The following is an 8,067-nucleotide window of genomic DNA, read 5'->3' on the forward strand; positions in this document are numbered from 1 at the left end:
TCTTGGACCCCTTCATAGGGGGTTTAACATTCCGAATGACATCCTCCTTAGGATTCCGGAGGAAGGGGAAAGAGCTGACAATCCTCCAGAGGGATGAGTCACTCTTTATTTGAAGATGTTTGAGTACGGCCTCAGACTTCCCCTTCATCCCTTTGCTCAGGAGTTCTTAAATCGAACTGGACTGGCTCCTGCTCAAGTGGCCCCCAATGGGTGGGGTGTCATTTTTGCTTTAGCCATTCTTTTTTGGTTGCGAGCTCGGGACGAGGATGAGGCCGAGCTGCTAAGTGTTGACCAGCTTCTTGGGTGTTTTGAGGCCAAGAGGATAGCCAAAAAACCAGGTCAGTACTATATGTGCGCAAGGAAGGGCGCGAGTGGTATAGTCAAGGGGCCGACCCCCATCAAAGGATGGGTAGGTAAGTGGTTCTTTGCCTATGGAGAGTGGCTGGCAAAGGACGAATCAGGTCGTGCCTTTTTTGATGTTCCCACTAGGTTTGGGAACCTAGGTATGAAGTCTTTCTTACTTTCTTTTTCTTTTAGTTTCTTGATATTCACATCTAACTCGAACTTTTTGTTTACTTTGTGCAGTATCGATCAAGCCGATTCCCGAGCTCAGTCAAGCCACTTTTGACACCCTCAAATTCTACAAGGACAACTTCCCAAAGGGCCGGAAGATCGGGACCTTGGTCACCGACAAACTGCTGCTAGAATCAGAACTATTGGACTACAATCCTTTAGTTCGTCCGATTGAAGCTTCTAGGCCAAACTCCGAGCTTGGTAAGCCGTGTTCGATCTCAACCTCAATTTTAGCTTCAAGTTTTTTACTTCTAACATTTCATCTTATTCGTATTGCAGCCATGGTGTGTGGATTCACGAGCAGCGTGAAACGCAAGTCTAAGGGCCGTGCTCACGCCCTTAAGACAGTTCAGAGCTCTGATCCATCTACTCCTACTGTGGGTCAAAATGCAGCTCAGGACCAGGCGGGTCCATCTTCTGCAGCTCCAACTCCGGTGATTGAGTTGGATTCTACTGGGGGAGCGCTCCAGGGAGAAGCGCTCGAGGAGCGAGTCAGAAGCCTTGGACGTGTCACCTCTTCGTGAGGTGAGAAAGGGCTCTCCTCTGAAGAGGAGGAAGAAAAAGAAAAAGACCACCTCCTCCTCGGAGGTTGGACCTTGTGGCCCCCTGCCCTCAAGCCACGCCGATCTGGTAGATGACCCGGAAGCTCGGATGGGGGGGACATCCGACGTGAAGATGCGGTTCAGAATGGAACCATTGAGCTCCGGGGTGAAAGACCAGGTGTCACGCATCTCGACTTCCTGCTTGGATCGCTGTCTCAGGAGAGCATCCAAGTTTGTGAGCGACCCAGGGTCCGTGCTGCAATGGACTATCGACCATGCCGTCGAGGTAAGACCTGCTCTTTAGCACTTGGTTTTACTTATTTTGTGATTTGGTTTAACATATGCTCGCCTTCTATGTCTTATAGGCGTTCACTGCCTCCATCCATTCAGCAGTCATGATCAAGGCCGAGCTGGATGGAAGGGAGGCCTTGGCAGCGAAGGAGAGGGAGAACTTCTCTGCTGCCTTGGAGGCTGCCACTACGCTCAAGGGCGAGCTGCTGAAGGCTCGGAGCGAGGTGGATATACTGAGGGCCGAGGTTGAACCCAATTGCACCTCCGAGCTGCCCACGCCATCACAAAAGGGTTGGAGAAGGAAAAGTTCCAACTCCTTAAGGAGAAGGACGACATGCTCCAGGCCCTTGAAGGGAAGGACGCTGCAATTGGGCGTCTCAATGCTGAGCTGAAGGCGGAGAAGGAGCGCCTTACCAACGAAGCTCTCCTTGAAGCAGCCTTCAGGCAACACCCAGATTTTGATGGGTTTGCCAAAGATTTCAGCGACGCAGGCTTCAAATTTTTGATGAAGGGGATTGCTGCTGATATGCCACACCTCCAGGTCGACCTTAGCAATCTGAAGAAGAGGTACGCTGAGAAATGGGCTTCTGGGCCTAACGGCACCCTAAGTCCTGCATCCCTAGTGGACAAATATGTCAGAGATCTGGACTCTGACTACTCCGACCTGGATGAAGACGAGGTCCCAAGTCAGGAACCTACTGAGGTCGGCACCACTCAAGAAGGAGTCCCTTCTCAGCAGAACGAATCTTAGGAGGTCGACCTTCTAGGCTCTCAAGGCGAGCTATCTTCTCATCTCGGGAGCGGCTGAGTCTCCTCATTAGCTTTGTTGTTGTTTTTTTTTCTCTTCTTTTGTAAGCCTTTGGGCTGGGCTACAAGGTATACAAGCCTTGGCTCTGCCCTTTTGATTAATGAAATTTCCAATTCTACATTTCCATTTGTTCTTCTGCTACTTTTCCTTTAGGCTTTTAAACTTGCTTTTGTAAATTGGAACTTACAAATGAATAAATTCATCTCGCACCTGTAACTTAAAGGATCGCACCTCTAACTTTAAGGATCGCACCTCTAACTTAACTTTGGGCTGAGCTTCAAGATAACTCTTTTCACATTGTACCTCTTACTTAAGGTTTGAATTTGAGAGTTTCTTTTATTAATCTTTAATATATCTCCTCGAACTCGAAAGTCCGAAAGAACATTAAGCAATTGGAACTTTCTACATCGCGCCTTTAACTCGTTCATTCAAAGGGTTGAATTTTGAGTCCCTAGTTATTATTCACATCGCACCTCGAACCCGTGGGTTTTGAGGTTGCCGATTTTAAATCTTACGGGAGTCCGTGGCCCCCATTTAATTTCTAATCGAACTCGGAGTTATGAAATTAAATAATCCAATTTATTGAAAGTTCCGCCCCTTAAAAATTTTTACAAGCCCATTTTTGGACTATTTTGACATTTCAAGGGTAATAGTGCTTCAAGTGCTCCGTGTTCCATGGATGCGCAAGAACTCTTCCTTCCAGGTCAGCCAGCATATAAGTTCCAAGTCGGACTATGCCTTTGACTTCGAATGGTCCCTCCCAACTTGGGTCAAGGGTGCCGACATGACTCTGAATTTTTCTTAAGACTAAATGTCCAACTTGGAAGCTTCGAGGTCGAACTCGGGCATTGTAATGTCTGGCCATTCTGTTCTGTTACTCTGCTAAGCGCAGCTGAGCCATTTCCCTTTTCCCTTCCAATAAGTTCAGGTTAAGGAGTAGCTCTTCCTCGTTCTTTGTTGGCTCGTACTGTTCTACCCTATCTGTTGGTATGCCGATCTCGACTGGTACAACAGCTTCGGAGCCAAAGGCTAGCGAGAACGGAGTTTCACCAGTTGACTCTCTTGGGGTGGTTCGATATGACCACAAAACTTCGGGTAGCTCCTCGGCCCATCTTCCCTTTTTGGAGTCCAACCTTAGCTTGAGTCCTCGCTTTATGATCTTGTTTACTGCTTCAACCTGCCCATTTGCTTTTGGATGCGCAGGGGACGAACTGAGGTGGCTTATACTCAGTTTTCTGCAAAAGTCCTTGAACTTTGCATTGTCAAACTTTTTTCCGTTGTCCGTCGCAATAGCATTCGGTATGCCAAAGCGGCAGACGATGTTTGTCCATATGAACGACGTGACTCTGGACTCTGTGATGTGGGATAGTGCCTCGGCTTCGTCCCATTTAGTGAAGTAGTCCACAGCGACAACGGCGAACTTTGTTTGTCCTTTGCTCAGAGGAAAATGACCTATGATGTCTACCCTACATTGCGCAAATGGCCATGGGGCCGAGATGGGGGTGAGCAATTCGGGAGGTTGATGGATAATGTTTGCCAAACACTGGCAGTTGTCACAAGCTTCCACAAACTGCTTTGCATCCTGCTCGACACTGGGCCAATAGTACCCTTGTCGAACCACCTTGGTTGACAACGACCTGGCGCCAGAGTCGTTTCCACACACCCCTTCATGAACTTCCCTAAGAATGTAAAGGCCTTCTTCAGGAGTCACACACTTGAGCAGAGGCAGGGAGAAGCCACGTCGGTACAACATTCCTTCTCGGAGTGTGAACCGAGCTGCTCTTCGCGCCATCTTCTTTTGCTCTTTCGGATCTTACGGTGGGTTTCCTTTGATGAAGTCCACGATTGGGTCCATCCAAGTGGGTGATGGATTATCAACCTCCATTACATCTGGCTCCAAGATTGAAGGAGTGTCCAAGATCTCGACCGAGACCGATCTAGCCAGGTCGGTCTCAAATGCTGATGTCAATTTAGCTAAGGCATCCGCATTAGAGTTTTTAGATCTTAGAACTTGACTCACCTCGTAAGTCCCGAACTGGGCGAGGTGTGATCTGACCTTGCTTAGATATTTTTCCATTCGGGGGTCCTTTGTTTGGTACTCCTTAATCTGATTCACGATTAGCTGGGAGTCACTAAAGACCTTAATGTGGTTGGCCCCCAGCCCTTTGGAAATGCGCAGGCCTGGTAGGAGTGCTTCATACTCGGCCTCATTATTTGACGTCCGAAAGTTGAACCGCAGAGCATATTCGAATCGCTCACCTCCTGGTGCGAGGAAGAGGATTCCTGCCCCGCACCCCCTCTCGTTAGAAGGTCCATCAACGTAGATCGTCCACGGGAGGTCGGACTTGGCCAACTGAGGTGGTGGAGTGAGCTCTGCGATAAAATATGCCACTGCTTGCCCTTTCAACGCGGTTCTGGTCTCGAACTGGATGTTGTACTTGCTCAACTCTAATGCCCACTTCATCAGACACCCTGATGTTTCAGGCTTAAGGAAGATATTCTTCAGAGGCAGGTTTGTGAGTACTACGACCGTGTGCGCTTGGAAGTACGACCTAAGTCTTCGGGTCGAGGTGACTAAAGCGAGGGCCAACTTCTCCATTTGGGGGTATCTGGTCTCGGCTTCTGTCATGGCCTTACTGGTGTAATAAACGGGGATTTGGCTCGCACCCTCCTGCTTGATCAGTGCCGAGCTGACGGCGCTATCAGATACTGCCAGGTACAAGTGGAGCTTTTCTCCTGGCAGTGGCTTTGTGAGTAGTGGTGCCAAACAGAGATAGTCTTTTAACTGCTAGCGCTTGCTCACACTCTACTATTCATTCGAATGGTCCCTTCTTCCTAAGAACCTTGAAGAAAGGAAGGCATTTGTCCGTTGATCTTGACACAAACCTATTCAAGGCTGCAATCCTGCCATTTAGGCATTGAAGCTGCTTTAGAGTCTTGGGTGCCTCCATCTCGAGCACGACCTTTATCTTCTCTGGGTAAGCCTCAATCCCACGGTTATTTACCATAAAACCAAGGAACTTTCCCGAGGAGACTCCAAAGGCACACTTGGTCGGATTGAGCTTCATTTGATACTTGCGTAGCACTCCAAAGGCTTCGGTCAGATCGGAAAGATGCGACTTTGACTGCTTGCTCTTGACAAGCATGTCGTCCACATACACTTCCATATTCCGACCGATCTGCTTGGCGAACATTTTGTTCACCATCCTTTGGTAGGTCGCACCTGCATTCTTTAAGCCAAAAGGCATCACCTTGTAGCAGTACAGACCTTGGTCTGTTATAAACGCGGTATGATCTTGGTCTGGCAAATGCATTTTAATTTGATTGTATCCAGAGTAGGCATCCATGAAGGTGAGTAGCTCGTGCCCAGCTGTTGCGTCCATGAGCTGGTCGATCCTCGGAAGGGGGAAGCAATCTTTTGGGCATGCCTTATTTAAATTAGTGAAGTCCACGCACATCCTCCACTTCCCGTTGGATTTTTTAACAAATACTACATTAGAGAGCCACTCAGGATACAAAATTTCTCGTATATATTCAGCTTTTAAGAGTTTGTTTACTTCCTCAACAATTACATCACTCCTCTTTCTATTTACAGGTCTTTTTTTTTTGCTTTACAGGTCGGAATGATGGGTCTATGTTGAGGCGATGCACCATAATATTTGGGTCGATGCCAGGCATGTCCTCGTGAGACCATGCGAAGACGTCCGAGTTAGACCTGAGGAAGTTGATCAGTTATTCCCTGTCAGTGGCCCCCAACTTGGTTCCTATGCTTACTTGTTTTTCAGGGCTAAGTAAAGGAACAAGCTCGAGCTCTTCTTTTGGCAGGGAGAACTGCCTTTTGCCTTCCTTGGGCAGGTCTGTCTCGGACCCTTGCAGCTTGCGACGATTGGCTTGCTCTTCCAGGGCGCATACCGCCGACCCTTTAAGCGCGGATGCAAAACACTCCTGCGAGGTTTTTTGCTCACCTCGGATCATGCCCAGTCCATTCGGGGTTGAGTACCTCAAGACTTGATGCAATGTTGAGGGGACAACCCGAAATGAGTGGATAATGGGTCTCCAAAAAATGGCGTTGTAGGTCGATCTGCCGTCGATTACCACGAACTCGGCCATCTGCGTTACTTGGGTAGCATCTTGCCCGATCGTTACCAGCAGGTCAAGGCACCCTTCTGGGGAGACCGATTCTCTAGAGAATCCAACCAAGGGTGTTGGACTCTTCTTCAATTGTGACCTGGTCCATCCCAATGCTAGATATGTTGGGAGAGACAAGATGTTGGCAGATGCACCTCCATCAACCAATACTCTTCGGACCAGGACGTGATCAATGAGAGGGGCGATCACAAACGCGTCATTATGGGGCAAATGGATCCCCTCCAGATCGGCATCGCCGAAAGTGATGGAGCAAGTGGGCTTCTGCTCCCTGATGATGCATACCTCGCGCCTGGCCTCGCGAGCTAGCTCCTTCCTCTTGTTTCCGGACTGGCCCCCTCTCGGACCTCCGAAAATAGTGTTGATGACTGCATGTCGATCATCCCGACGAGGCGGCGTTCTTGAACGCTTCCTCTCTTCCTTTTTTTTGATCGAGTTAGACCTTGGTTTGCCCATGAACTTTTTAAAGTAGCCATCTTGAATGAGGTCTTCAATCCGGCGCTTCAATTCCCAGCAACTTGTCGTATTATGGCCGTGATCGCGATGAAAACGGCAGTACTTATCTTGTTGCGCTTCTCCGGGTCTCCTTGGAGCTTTTCAGGTCGCTTGAGGAGCTTTTCCATCCCACTTTCCTCGATATTCGTGAGTATCTCGGAGATGGGGATGGTGGTTAGAGTATACCGTTCATAAGGTCGGCTCCGACTGGGGCCGCTCTCCGACCTACGGTACTCTGTTCTACTGGCGGAAGATGAAGGATCCCATATCTCTAGACTTGGAATCAGCCTTCCTCCTCTCTTGGCTCAACTTCTTCTGGTCGATCTGCTTCTCAGGTCGGCCAGTTTTGGTTCGGAGGAGATCTTGCCCATCAATGACCTTCTTTGCCTTCTGCAGGACTTCGGCGAAGGTGGCTGGAGCCTCCTCTCCAAGTTTTACTGTTAAGGTCTCATCGGCCAGGCCGGTGAGGAAGTAGCACATGGCCGAATCATCGGAGCAGTGCGCGACCTTCAACTGCTCCTCCTGGAACCTCGTGACATACTCCCTCAGCGTCTCTCCCTCCTTCTGCCTGATAGTAGCGAGATGAGTCGCTGTATTTCTGTCATAATGCCGAGAAGAGAACTGACTGATGAACTCCTTTCTCAGTTGAGAGTAGGTCGAGATCGACCTAGCCGGCAGTCTTTGATACCACAGGCGTGCGCTACCGGTGAGCGCGATCTGGAAGGCGCGGCACTTGATTGCATCTGTTGCCGCTTGAAAGTCCATGAGGCCTTCGAAGACCTCAACATAGTCTTTAGGGTCCTTAGACCCATCATAAGGCTTCATCGTGGGAGTTTTGAACTTCGGAGGGATTGGAGCCTCCAGGATGTCCGGGGTGAATGGTGATTCTCCCAAGTCACCATCGTCGAACGAACATTCTTTCTTCCCGCACTTGGCCTTAAGCGTCTCGACCTGCTCATCGAGCTTGTGCTTCATCAGGTCGAACTCTTCTCTAGTTATCACAGCTTCTGGCATCAGAGGCTTGTATTTTGACTGAGCCTTTAGGTTCGAGTTCGAGAACTCTCGGGAGTAGGAAGGAGAGTCTTCTGGCTCCCGAGATGCTCTCTTCTTCTTTTCAGTGAGATGCTTTCTCAGATCGTTGTCCCGCAAGCTATAATCCACTCCTTCAACGTTGGGAATGGGCTCGCGGTCGCCAGGTTGGATGGATGGGGC

Source organism: Momordica charantia (assembly GCF_013281855.1).
Source record: "Momordica charantia cultivar OHB3-1 chromosome 3 unlocalized genomic scaffold, Mcharantia_2.0 BLBB01000003.1, whole genome shotgun sequence".
NCBI classification, from domain to species: Eukaryota; Viridiplantae; Streptophyta; class Magnoliopsida; order Cucurbitales; family Cucurbitaceae; genus Momordica; species Momordica charantia.